Source organism: Narcine bancroftii, chromosome 12 (genome assembly GCF_036971445.1).
Source record: "Narcine bancroftii isolate sNarBan1 chromosome 12, sNarBan1.hap1, whole genome shotgun sequence".
Taxonomy (NCBI): domain Eukaryota; kingdom Metazoa; phylum Chordata; class Chondrichthyes; order Torpediniformes; family Narcinidae; genus Narcine; species Narcine bancroftii.
The window spans coordinates 85,466,297-85,478,946 of NC_091480.1; the positions used below are offsets into that span (position 1 = coordinate 85,466,297).

Genomic DNA, 12,650 nt, shown 5'->3' on the forward strand with positions numbered 1-12,650 from the left:
GATGGTTTAATATGGAAACTGGATGCTGGATATCTCTGAAAGCAATGCAACAAAATCTTCTTGGTGAATATCATTATTTAAATTAAAGTTTATCATGAAAAATCCTGTTAGAGTCAATTAAGGAAACATTTTGAATATTTATACAGAAGAGTTTGCCACATGGCAATTTTTATTTATGTTAAGAAACAAATCTCAGACAAACATTGGTTTCCTGCACTTAAAGCATCAAGGGGCTTAACATTCTGGGTGGTTATTACCAGCTGAACATGAAATATTATTTTATTTCCTACAAGTCATTAGTCATCGCAGATCCCAAGTCAATGGAAACGGTACGTATGCTTTTTTTTTTGACATGCGTTCAGAACCAACTGAACAAATTTAACCACACACATCATCTGCTGTGCAAAAGCAATTCTCTTGTTCATGGGACTTGACTGTTGTTCAGAACCTCACCTGTTTCCCCAAAAGACACATCAAGTTATCCCTCAGCAGACAAGATTCTATGAAATTCCGAGGGAGTGACTGTCAGAAAACACATTTATCACATCGCAGAATCATATTGGTTGTAAATGTTTAAAGGCAATGTTTCAGTTTCAATACCAGAAAATGTGCTAAGTATAAAATTCAACACAGGTTGTAGAGAAAATACGCAAAATTATTCCATTCCATTGTGGGACCGTTTGAATTTGCTTTTCCTTTTGTTATGTTGCGGCAAATTTTCAAAGAGAGTTGGTGGATTATTTAGTCTTGCAGATTTGATGAGCGTAACACTCCAATATCCCGTGTAAATGACGAACCTAACATCAGCATAACAGAGAATGAAGTAGTAAGAACAGTAGCAATTTTTGTCCAGTATCTCACAGTTCTAACTTTGATCATTTATGTCTCTCCTCAGCCCTCTTTGTCTTGTTTGAGTTATGTCCTCTTCAAATGGATCATTCACAGTTAACACCAACTAGCACTAATCCCATTTTCTTCACAGACTAGCTCCAACTTCTACCCAAACCTCTCTCTCTCTTTGCTTTCAAACCTTTCCTGGCTAATGGTCTGAACTATTTTCTTCGCTCGGACTCCATAGACGTTGCGCGACCTACTGAGTATCTCCAAAGTTTTGTGTTCTGTTCTTAATTTATTTTGACTTGATTGTTCAATAGAACACTTGAAACCAATCCCAATACATTGTTGTTTAAGAGATATAATTCAGATTTCAACATTTCAGACTCAACAAAATCTCTCTTTGAATTGACCATCCAAACCATTGCAGAAACCATCAATTTGTCAGTTAACGGCAGTTTATTATTATGGTAAATATCATGAGTAGAGACATATATTATGGTATGTTATGTAGGACTAGATGTTAATATTCCACTTACTGTACACCTGAGACTTGCTGCCTAAACTCTGTGGGGTGGCCGAGTGAGTGGTGGCATCTTCTGGGTTATCAAGTGAGTGCCCTCCTTCCTCAGTGTTTCGCTGATAGACCCACAACACCTCCAGATGGTTCAGCAGTGAATCCCTGTATGGAGGCCTCCCACCCACCCCCCCCCCCCCCCACCCCTTAGATGCCATTCACTCACTTGGATGCCCAGCGTGGAATTCTTTCTCCTCAGCCAGAGCCTTTTCATCAGTTCTGGGGAAATCTTTGTCTGTTGGTGAGTCTTTCCTCGCATTCCCAACTCCTGGAGTAGTCTTGATGTTGCTACAAATCCTCTGCAGCTGAGTTCAACCGGTCAGACCCTTGCCTTCCAGCCATGTTGCTGCACATCAGCTACGAGCTTAGTGTAGCTCAGTTTCTAGCGCTCATAGGCCTCCTCCACTGGATCCACCCGGGCAGTGTAAGCTCATTGATGTAAACAACATGGAGCGAGGCCAACCACTGCACAAAGTCTGGTCTAAAATTGGTTTCCACGATTTCATCGGAGAAGCAGAGCCTCTGGCCTGTCAGCCACCATTTTCTAATCACATGTCCCACCCAGCTGCCCAGAATCTGATCCTGATGTGGCAATTCCAGCTTGACCCTCACCTTCCCAGACAAATGCTGTTAACTGCCAACGGGATGAAGGGGGCGGTAAGTCATTGACACTCATCTGCCAATTTTCCAGCACTGCTGCAAGACACTGCAGCCCTTGGTTATGACGCAGGTATATTGACATTGAATGAGGCTGAAGTTGAATAGAGGGAGCATGTGGGGTCCTCTCCATACCACTGGCTGAGATTCTTGACAGACTGCAAGACATCGTATGCAGCTCTGATGGTGAAGCTCGCTCTGAATGTCTCCATCTCCCAAGAGATCTTCCTTTTCTCCATTCCCTTCCATCTCCTCCATTGCCCTGCCCTTACCAGGGCGATGGCCTTTGTGTACCTTGCCATCTCCTCCTCCTGACGTATCTCCTGTGTCACAAGCCTGTGTGTCTGAGATGGTGCAGCCTTGTTCCAGGATGGTTTACTGGCCCCATGACCAAGACCGTTCCTCCATTACTACACTCGACCCACGATGTCTCTCTGCTTGAGTGCCACCTTTGCTTGCTTCGTTGCACCTGATGGAATCCATTTCCTTCCAGTACCCAGGATAACGGCAGCTTGAGCTACAAATGGATCACTCGCCTCTGTTTCTGCCATCTCCAGTCTTACTTTGGCGCACTTATACACGTCTGAAAGACTGGGAGTGGGTAGCTCTAGGACTCCCGCGCTACTGACGTACCTGGGGAGGCCAAGCCACTTTCTTTTGTACACGTTGATCCTTTTCCACACTCGAGACTATAACATTCAGGGCAGTGGCCACATGAGGCATGAAAAGAGCCCAAAATGCACAAAAGCAGAGTGCTTTAAGGCAAAAGCTTTCGATGAGACTGCAGGGAATGTTTTTTTATTCAGAAAGTGATTAGAATATTTAACAAGCTTCCTGAGGAGGTGTGGAGACAGGTACTTGAAATACTAAGGCACATAAAACTATTTGGGTAAAGGGGATGATCTTAGAGATAGCACAATGGCTGGTATGCTGTAAATTTAGGAAGGGTGCAAATAAATTTCCTGATAGTTTTGTGGAAATCACTGCCTCGATTGCACTGCCCTCATCAACTCTATGATTCTTTGTCAAAAAAGCCAAACCAATTTAATAGAATTAATGGGCATAAACTGCAAATAAAGCAGGTTAAGGGGTGTTGGGATAGAACTGACATGAGCAGAACAGTTAACCGAACCATTTCCTGCTAGAATTTGTACAAATACATATATATTTATAGTACATAACTATATGTGCTCACAGTATGTTCCATAGGTATGTTGAAGAAACTGCAAAGCAAGATGGATAGTGTAGCTATTACAGCTCCAGTGACCCTAGTTCAAATCTGGTGCTGTCTGTAAGGAGTTTGCACATTCTTCCCCATGTCTGCGTGGGTTTCCTCTGGGTGCTCCGGTTTCCTCCCACCCTTCAAAACATACGCAAGATGTAGGTTAATTGCGGTATGGTGGGGGGGGCGGGAGTTGGGGGGGCCCCGTTCCTATGCTGTAAGCCTAAAAATAAAAAAAAAACTAGTGCTAATCCACAGCAAATGGATTATCAATACTGCAAGTGCTTGCTAAAGGAACATGTCAACATTTTAATCAAAATAATATTGTCACTGTAATGTCAGAATTGTTCTTTTATAGAGAGTGGGGGAGGGTGTCTGGAATGCATTGCTGGGGTTGGTGATGGGGCAGGTACAATTTAAAGGTTTGATGGTTGTGCAGTATGTTTATATAGGTGGCCACAACATAAAGTACTGTCCTGTGATATTCTATGTTCTTACACAGAATTGATTGGTCTGAATTTAGCAGTCAACAGATCTAGTTGTTGATATTTACGGGTTTCCCTAGAAGTTCCATGGAATTTTGTGTTAGAATGTATTAGAAATCGTTTTGATGTGGATTTTTGGAACCAGTGAGACCATTAAAATGACAGAGATTCTCCTTCATCTAATAATTTGAAATAAGTTTATTGAAAGTTTTAAACTAGAAATTATGAGTTAGGGATAGCTAATTCAAGACCAACTCACACACACATGAGATTAAGAGAAAGAAAGGAAAATTGACATGGAACTTGTTTGGAAGGAATTATTGCACAGTCGCTGTGTGCTGCCAGAGATAACAAAGGTCTGGAGCCAGAACCCAGTCGTCCTGAGAGCCTTGGCTCACACTGGGAGTGGATCGAGGATGTCACTCCAATTCCATCAGACAGCACTCAGAAGAAGGAATGTTGCTGAGATCACCATTTGCAGAAGTTTTCTGTGTGTGGCAGTATAGCTAATACATAAATCTAATAAATAAATAGAAATTCACAGTTACAAATTTATGCTCTACCATTTCTTTTTCCAAATCTGAGTTTCCTGATGAAAATATGTTTCGGGAAAAGTCTAAGTTACAGTTAGATGCAGCTAACTTTAATTTCAATATTGGCGAGCGTGATCATTTTAGAAAAGTTGTTTAAAAGGCCAATATCTGCGCAAAGGAGCTGCAGATTTTATTGTCTTGCTAAACTTTTACCAGTCGTAATTGTAGATCTACTGAAATTATTTCCATTGTTGGATATTTATGTCTCAAAGACGTATAACAAATCTTAATTTTATTCCTTTTCTTTTTATGCGGATCACACATTGCTTCCTCATCTCAACAGTATCTGTGGGATAAACTTCTTGAAATGAATTAATTTTTAACAAAAACAGGAAATGAGAACATCCATGCGAGGGTGTTATGCACCCCTTTCCAACCCTGTTGCTAAACATCAACATTTCCATTTTGCTTGCATCAACCATCAATGAGAAATTATGACTATCTGCTCCCAGCTCTCTGCTCTCATCATATAAAGAAGCATGGGTGTTCTCATTACGTACCTTTGTCCTGTTGAAAACAAGGCATGGCACGGTTGGCGTAGTGGTGAGCGCAACACCTTTACACCGCCAGCGATTGGGACCCGAGTTCAAATCCTGCTCTGTCTGTAAGGAGTTTGCATGTTCCGTGCTCCAGTTTTCTCCCATCATTTGAAATGTACCGGGCTGAGATTAATTGGGTGTGAACTGGGGGCAAGGACTTGTGGACAGAAATGGCCTGTTACCAAAGTAGATTCAGAATCAAATTTATTGTCAAGATCATGTGACACAAAATTTGTTGTTTTGTGCATTACAGGCCCAAAATTGCTCTAAATTACAGTTCCGTGAATGAAGCACAGCTACGGGTGAGTCTTCTGCATGATTGCATCAACGTGATGGCCCCGGCTTAGATCTTCTGATGACACCCATAAATTTTAAGATCCTTACCCTCTCCACTGCTCACACCTCGATGAGGACTGGTTTGTGTTCTCCTGGTTTCCCCTTCCTGTAGAGCCCAATCAATTCCTTCGTTTCGCTGACATTGACATTGTGACACCACTTAACTCCCTGATCTATCTCACTCCTGTATGCTTCCTCATTGCTGTCTGTAATAAGGTCCCCCCCCCCCCCCCCCCCCAAAATCACAGTTGAGATCAGGAAACATGGAATTTATGATTGGTGTTTGCCAATGGATGCAAAGGAATGGAACTGCTGTAGAATGTTGTGGTTTTTATTAGGAGTGAACCATCAGCAATGTGTTTTATATCAGAAGCTATAAAAGGCAGTGATCGATTAATGGGACAGCTACATTCTAGACTGCTTAATTTCCTTCAGTTCCTTGTGGTTGGTTATTTTCTGATGGCCTTTGTCTCCAAATCTACACATATCCATAAATTTATTTTTAGTTGCTGGTTAATTTACAATCTTTGAACCTATGGGGATAGCACAGTTTTAAATAACTATGTTAAGAAAGTATGCTCTGGAGAAAGTGGATTTAACAGGATACATGACCTGATTTCTGGAGTCAGCCAGGAGAAAATACAACCTTATTCTTTATTTTACCTTTTTTTCATTTCCCCCCCCCCCCCACCCCACATTGTTTAAAAAAATACGTTCAGAAAAATCTCAAGCATTGAAAGTTAGTTGAAACTTTAGCGATCTGAATCAAATCTGTTGTCAATAAATTCTTTGCAGCATTTTCCTGTTGTTGATCCCTAGCACTAGTCATGATCAATCCTGATAAACCCATAAGAATTTGCCAAGAGCTCATTCCAAAAGGGTCAAGATGGCTGCGAGGTGATATTGGAAGAACACCTGTGAAGAATCACTTGACAAGTCTGAACCATCCCCAGAACGTTCAGTGCTTTGCATTTCCAATCTGCGAACATTTTATAAAATATTTGAGAAAAAATATCAACTCTAGAAAATTTTAACCCCATTGGAAAAGATTATAGGAAATTCTCTTTGCTTGCCGCCAAGTCCTTGATGAAGGTGCACCGATACTTCCACCTTCTGTCAAGGTACGGCAAGTCATGAAAGACTCAACCAAACTTTTTCTTACCCGGGCTGGAGGGGTCTGCCTCCCCTCCTAGGTCGGTCCATACTGCCCGGACCGGGGCCGAGGCCGTCGCAGTTCACCCTGTTCCTGGACTGGGGCCACCGCCTCCCACTCCCTGCCCGGACCGGGGCCTCCGCCTGCCTCACTCGACCGAGGCCGGGGCCGCCGTCTCCCCCTTGCTCCTGCCTGTATCGGGGCCGCCGCCGTCTACCCTTCGCCCGGACCGGGGCCGGGGCCGCTGCTGCTCTCCCTGTGCCCGGACTGGGGCCGCCGTCTCCCCCTTGCTCCTGCCCGGATCGGGGCCGCCGCCGTCTACCCTTCGCCCGGACCGGGGCCGGGGCCGGGGCCTGCATAGGAGAAGGCCACTCCGATATAAAACCTACGACCCAAGGACCTCGCTGCCACGTCCCAGCTTGCTTGGCCACGGCACACGAACCATGGGTGTAAAGGGTGGGGCCAGTACTGCGCGCACTGCACTCCACCTAAAAGCTCCTTTGCGCAGGCCCGAGGACAGGTCCACGTCCTCCCCCTCCACGTCCTCCCCCTCCACGTCCTCCCCCTCCACGTCCTCCCCCTCCACGTCCTCCCCCTCCACGTCCTCCCCCTCCACGTCCTCCCCCTCAAAAGATGCTCACAAACTCAAGCTAGCATGCTGGAACATCAGAACCATGCTAGACAAGACTGACAGCCACCGACCTGAACGTCGGTCTGCCCTCATTGCACATGAACTCCTCAGACTTGACATCGACATAGCCGCTCTCAGTGAAGTCCGCCTGGCAGATGTAGGCAGCCTCCAAGAACGCGGCGCGGGCTACACACTCTACTGGTCTGGCAAGCCTTCGGATGAACGACGCCTATCTGGTGTAGGCTTCATGGTCAAGAGCTTCATTGCCTCCAAACTCAAAAACCTTCCAACAGGCCTCTCGGACCGAATCATGTTCATGTGACTCCCACTTCAAAACAAGCGTCACATCACCCTCATCAGTGTCTATGCTCCAACCCTCCAGGCGGAACCAGCAGAAAAGAACAAGTTCTACACCGACCTGCGCAACCTCATCCAACGTACCCCTACAGCCGACAAGGTTGTCATCCTGGGCGACTTCAACGCTCGTGTCGGCAAAGACTCAGAAACCTGGCCAGGAATCCTGGGCAAGCATGGCGTCGGCAAGTGCAACGACAATGGGCGCCTCCTGTTGGAGCTCTGCGCAGAACAGCGGCTTGTCATTACAAACACCCTTTTTCAGCAGAGGGACAGCCTTAAGACCACCTGGATGCATCCCCGATCCAAACACTGGCACCTCCTGGACTACATCCTGGTGCGAGAAAGTGACAAACAAGATGTGCTCCACACCAGGGTCATGCCTAGCGCGGAATGCCACACTGACCACCGGCTGGTTCGCTGCAAGCTCAACCTTCACTTCAAGCCAAAGCCCAGGAACAATAAAGCCCCCAGAAAGAGGTTCAATGTTGGAAAACTGCAGTCAGACGAAGCGAGAGGAAACTTCCAGGCAAACCTCAAAGCAAAGCTCGACGTTGCAACCCGCCTCACGGACCCGTCCCCTGAAACCCTCTGGGATCAGTTGAAGACTACCATACTGCAATCCACTGAAGAGGTACTGGGCTTCTCCTCCAGGAAAAACAAGGACTGGTTTGACGAAAACAGCCAGGAAATCCAGGAGCTGCTGGCAAAGAAGCGAGCTGCCCACCAGGCTCACCTTACAAAGCCGTCCTGTCCAGAGAAGAAACAAGCCTTCCGTCGCGCATGCAGCCATCTTCAGCGCAAACTCCGGGAGATCCAAAATGAGTGGTGGACTAGCCTCGCCAAACGAACACAGCTCAGCGCGGACATTGGCGACTTCAGGGGTTTCTACGAGGCTCTAAAGGCTGTGTACGGCCCCTCACCCCAAGTCCAAAGCCCGCTGCGCAGCTCAGACGGCAAAGTCCTCCTCAGCGACAAGATCTCCATCCTCAACCGATGGTCAGAACACTTCCAATCTCTTTTCAGTACCAACCGCTCAGTCCAAGATTCCGCCCTGCTCCAGCTCCCTCAACAGCCCCTAAGGCTAGAGCTGGATGAGGTTCCCACCCTGGATGAGACATATAAGGCAATCGAACAACTGAAAAGTGGCAAAGCAGCAGGTATGGATGGAATCCCCCCAGAAGTCTGGAAGGCTGGCGGCAAAACTCTGCATGCCAAACTGCATGAGTTTTTCAAGCTTTGTTGGGACCAAGGTAAACTGCCTCAGGATCTTCGTGATGCCACCATCATCACCCTGTACAAAAACAAAGGCGAGAAATCAGACTGCTCAAACTACAGGGGAATCACGTTGCTCTCCATTGCAGGCAAAATCTTCGCTAGGATTCTACTAAATAGAATAATACCTAGTGTCGCTGAGAATATTCTCCCAGAATCACAGTGCGGCTTTCGCGCAAACAGAGGAACCACTGACATGGTCTTTGCCCTCAGACAGCTCCAAGAAAAGTGCAGAGAACAAAACAAAGGACTCTACATCACCTTTGTTGACCTCACCAAAGCCTTCGACACCGTGAGCAGGAAAGGGCTTTGGCAAATACTAGAGCGCATCGGATGTCCCCCAAAGTTCCTCAACATGATTATCCAACTGCACGAAAACCAACAAGGTCGGGTCAGATACAGCAATGAGCTCTCTGAACCCTTCTCCATTAACAATGGCGTGAAGCAAGGCTGTGTTCTCGCACCAACCCTCTTTTCAATCTTCTTCAGCATGATGCTGAACCAAGCCATGAAAGACCCCAACAATGAAGACGCTGTTTACATCCGGTACCGCACGGATGGCAGTCTCTTCAATCTGAGGCGCCTGCAAGCTCACACCAAGACACAAGAGAAACTTGTCCGTGAACTACTCTTTGCAGATGATGCCGCTTTAGTTGCCCATTCAGAGCCAGCTCTTCAGCGCTTGACGTCCTGCTTTGCGGAAACTGCCAAAATGTTTGGCCTGGAAGTCAGCCTGAAGAAAACTGAGGTCCTCCATCAGCCAGCTCCCCACCATGACTACCAGCCCCCCCACATCTCCATCGGGCACACAAAACTCAAAACGGTCAACCAGTTTACCTATCTCGGCTGCACCATTTCATCAGATGCAAGGATCGACAATGAGATAGACAACAGACTCGCCAAGGCAAATAGCGCCTTTGGAAGACTACACAAAAGAGTCTGGAAAAACAACCAACTGAAAAACCTCACAAAGATAAGCGTATACAGAGCCGTTGTCATACCCACACTCCTGTTCGGCTCTGAATCATGGGTCCTCTACCGGCACCACCTACGGCTCCTAGAACGCTTCCACCAGCGTTGTCTCCGCTCCATCCTCAACATCCATTGGAGCGCTCACACCCCTAACGTCGAGGTACTCGAGATGGCAGAGGTCGACAGCATCGAGTCCACGCTGCTGAAGATCCAGCTGCGCTGGATGGGTCACGTCTCCAGAATGGAGGACCATCGCCTTCCCAAGATCGTATTATATGGCGAGCTCTCCACTGGCCACCGTGACAGAGGTGCACCAAAGAAAAGGTACAAGGACTGCCTAAAGAAATCTCTTGGTGCCTGCCACATTGACCACCGCCAGTGGGCTGATAACGCCTCAAACCGTGCATCTTGGCGCCTCACAGTTTGGCGGGCAGCAGCCTCCTTTGAAGAAGACCGCAGAGCCCACCTCACTGACAAAAGGCAAAGGAGGAAAAACCCAACACCCAACCCCAACCAACCAATTTTCCCTTGCAACCGCTGCAATCGTGTCTGCCTGTCCCGCATCGGACTGGTCAGCCACAAACGAGCCTGCAGCTGACGTGGACTTTTTACCCCCTCCATAAATCTTCGTCCGCGAAGCCAAGCCAAAGAGATACTGTACATAAGAGTCCTAGAAGGATTCAGCATGGGAGCAAACCTTTGGCCCACTAAGACTGTACTGGCCATCAACCACTCACTTATACCAGTCCTATCTTTTTTTTTATTCCTACCATATTTTTGTCAATACTACCACTACCACAAATTACAAATTGGCAAAACTAAATAATTATACACTTCACCTCCTCCAAAACGGGATCTCTAATTAAAGTATTGCTTTTCAACAGTCCAGAGGAAAGTTGAAAGAAAATTATCCGAATCCTATTCTTGCAGCAAAACGATTGCACAGTTCTTAAAAGATTGGATTTCCTTTTGAATTTGCTTTCACTCAGTAATCCCAAGACCTTGATATATGCAGTCGGTAATGTACTGAGGAGCTGTCATGGAAGCCTGTGGGGATTGGGTAAGCACAATATGCTGGGAGGACGATTTGTTTCAGAACCTGTTGCTGTCAGTCTTTGGCTCAGTGGGGCTCTGTGTTTATCACCATTTGCTAATGCATCTTCCTGACATTTGCATCAGAAAGACAAAGAAACAGTCCAGTAGCGTAAACAAAACCTTAAAATCCATTTGGTGGGATCCATTTGAATCTATCCTTGTTTCAGACCCTTGTTTGTTGAGCCTCCTTCACAATAAACACAAGGAAGGTCTCTGCTGCAATTGTTCTGAATCCATTTCTCTAGGTATTGCTAAACCATGAGAAATCCTTAAGGATTTTACGGTTCTATTTTCTTTTTAGGAAATTAAATATCTCCGTCACTGAGCACCAGATCTGTAAGTAGTAGGACCATCAATAATTTTGGATATCAGCAATGACTAATTGCCAGAATTTCTTCCCACACTAGGTGGCCTTCAATGGTGTGGAATGGTTCCACAGAAGGAGCACTTTATTGCACCGGGCTCTTACAGCTGGAGAAACAGTGACCCAGAAACCTGTACTGTGGCTGTAAGCTCTGTTGAACCACCACTGAGAGGATTCCCTGTGCTGAGTTTCAGGAAAAGCTGCCTAGTAGGGGTGTACTACCAAGTTCAAGGCTTTGTGTGTATTCCAGCAGGCTCTATGAGCTCAGGAGCCTTTCTTTATAGCCCCCGACATTGTAGAGCACATTAAAGAAATCTGTTGAGCCTGACAAGCGATTCAGGAGGGTGAGAATTTGATAAGCTAACTTCTTGAATTGCTAAAGCCATTCTAGTGAAGATACTTCTATGGTTCAGTTGATTAGATGGTTCTAGGATTTACATCCAGTGACAATGTATTTCCAAGTCAGGATGACACGCAACGTGTAGTTGCCCATATCCCCTTTCATCTGCTAACTTTGTCATCTGATGGCAGAAGCCACTAATTTGGGACAGGCTGTCAGAGAAACCTGGGTGAGTATCTGCAGTGTATTTTCTAGATGCATCAGTGATGGGAGGAATGATTGTTCAGTGTGATGAATGGGATACCAAGCAAACGGGTTGCTTTGTCCTGGATGGCATCTTCAGAGGTGATTGCAAGTGAAAAATAGTCCAGCACGCTCCAGATTTGCACCTTATGGATGGTATCATGGGGTGAGCCATTCACTAACAGTGCACTTGTTTGTACATATGGGATTGGTGTGGCTGGTCCAGTTGAATTTCTGGAAAACCATAGTCAGTTTGAATTGGAAACAACATCTTCTCCTATGTGGCTGGGCACGATTCTAATGCCGTCTACAAATTTGCCCTTGACACCAAGGCCACGGGCAGAATCACAGATAGCACAGAGGAAGCAAACAGGAGGGATATCGATCAGATAGTTGAGTGGCGTCAAAATAGCAACTTTGCTCTCAATGTTAGCAAAACAAGGAAGTAAATTGTGGACCAGGAGGAAATCAGGAGAGCAGGACACCCAGTCCACATTGAGGTGTGAGCAGTGGGGAGTGTTAAGAACTTAAATTCCTGGGTGACAACATCTGAGGATCTGTCCTGGGGCCCTCATGTTGATGCAATTACCAAGGCTTTCCAGCAGTTGTATGTGAGGAGCTTGGTATGTCATCACAAACTAGAAAACATTTCTACAGGTGTACAGTGGAGAGCATTCTGTTTGGTTGTGTCACTGTCTAATATGGAGGTACCAATGTATCAGGAAAAAGGTACAGGAGCCTGAAGTTGAGCACTTAGCATCTCAAGGGCAACTTCTTCCCCATTACCATCAGATTTCCTGAATGGTCATTGAACCACAGACACTACCTAAATTTATCCTTTTTTCTTGCACTATTTATTTATCAAATATAATTTATAGCAATGCTGCTGCGAACCAATGCATTTTGTGAGATGTTCGTGACAATAAATTCTGTGGCACAAATCTTACTTTACAGCCAATGCTTGAACATTACCTGTCTTG

The 12,650-nt window shown here is 46.0% G+C and overlaps 1 long non-coding RNA gene across 2 annotated transcripts in view; it reads left to right on the forward strand.

The window, feature by feature from the left end:
• LOC138747794 (uncharacterized) overlaps positions 1–12,650 on the forward strand; it is a 72,772-nt gene that overhangs the window by 15,017 nt on the left and 45,105 nt on the right. The window contains exon 2 of one of the 2 annotated variants that reach the window (XR_011347659.1): positions 5,161–5,209. The exons of the other annotated variant lie outside the window; for it this stretch is intronic. This is a non-coding gene — a long non-coding RNA (uncharacterized lncRNA). The remainder of the gene's footprint in view (positions 1–5,160; positions 5,210–12,650) is intronic. 2 annotated transcript variants of the gene reach the window in all.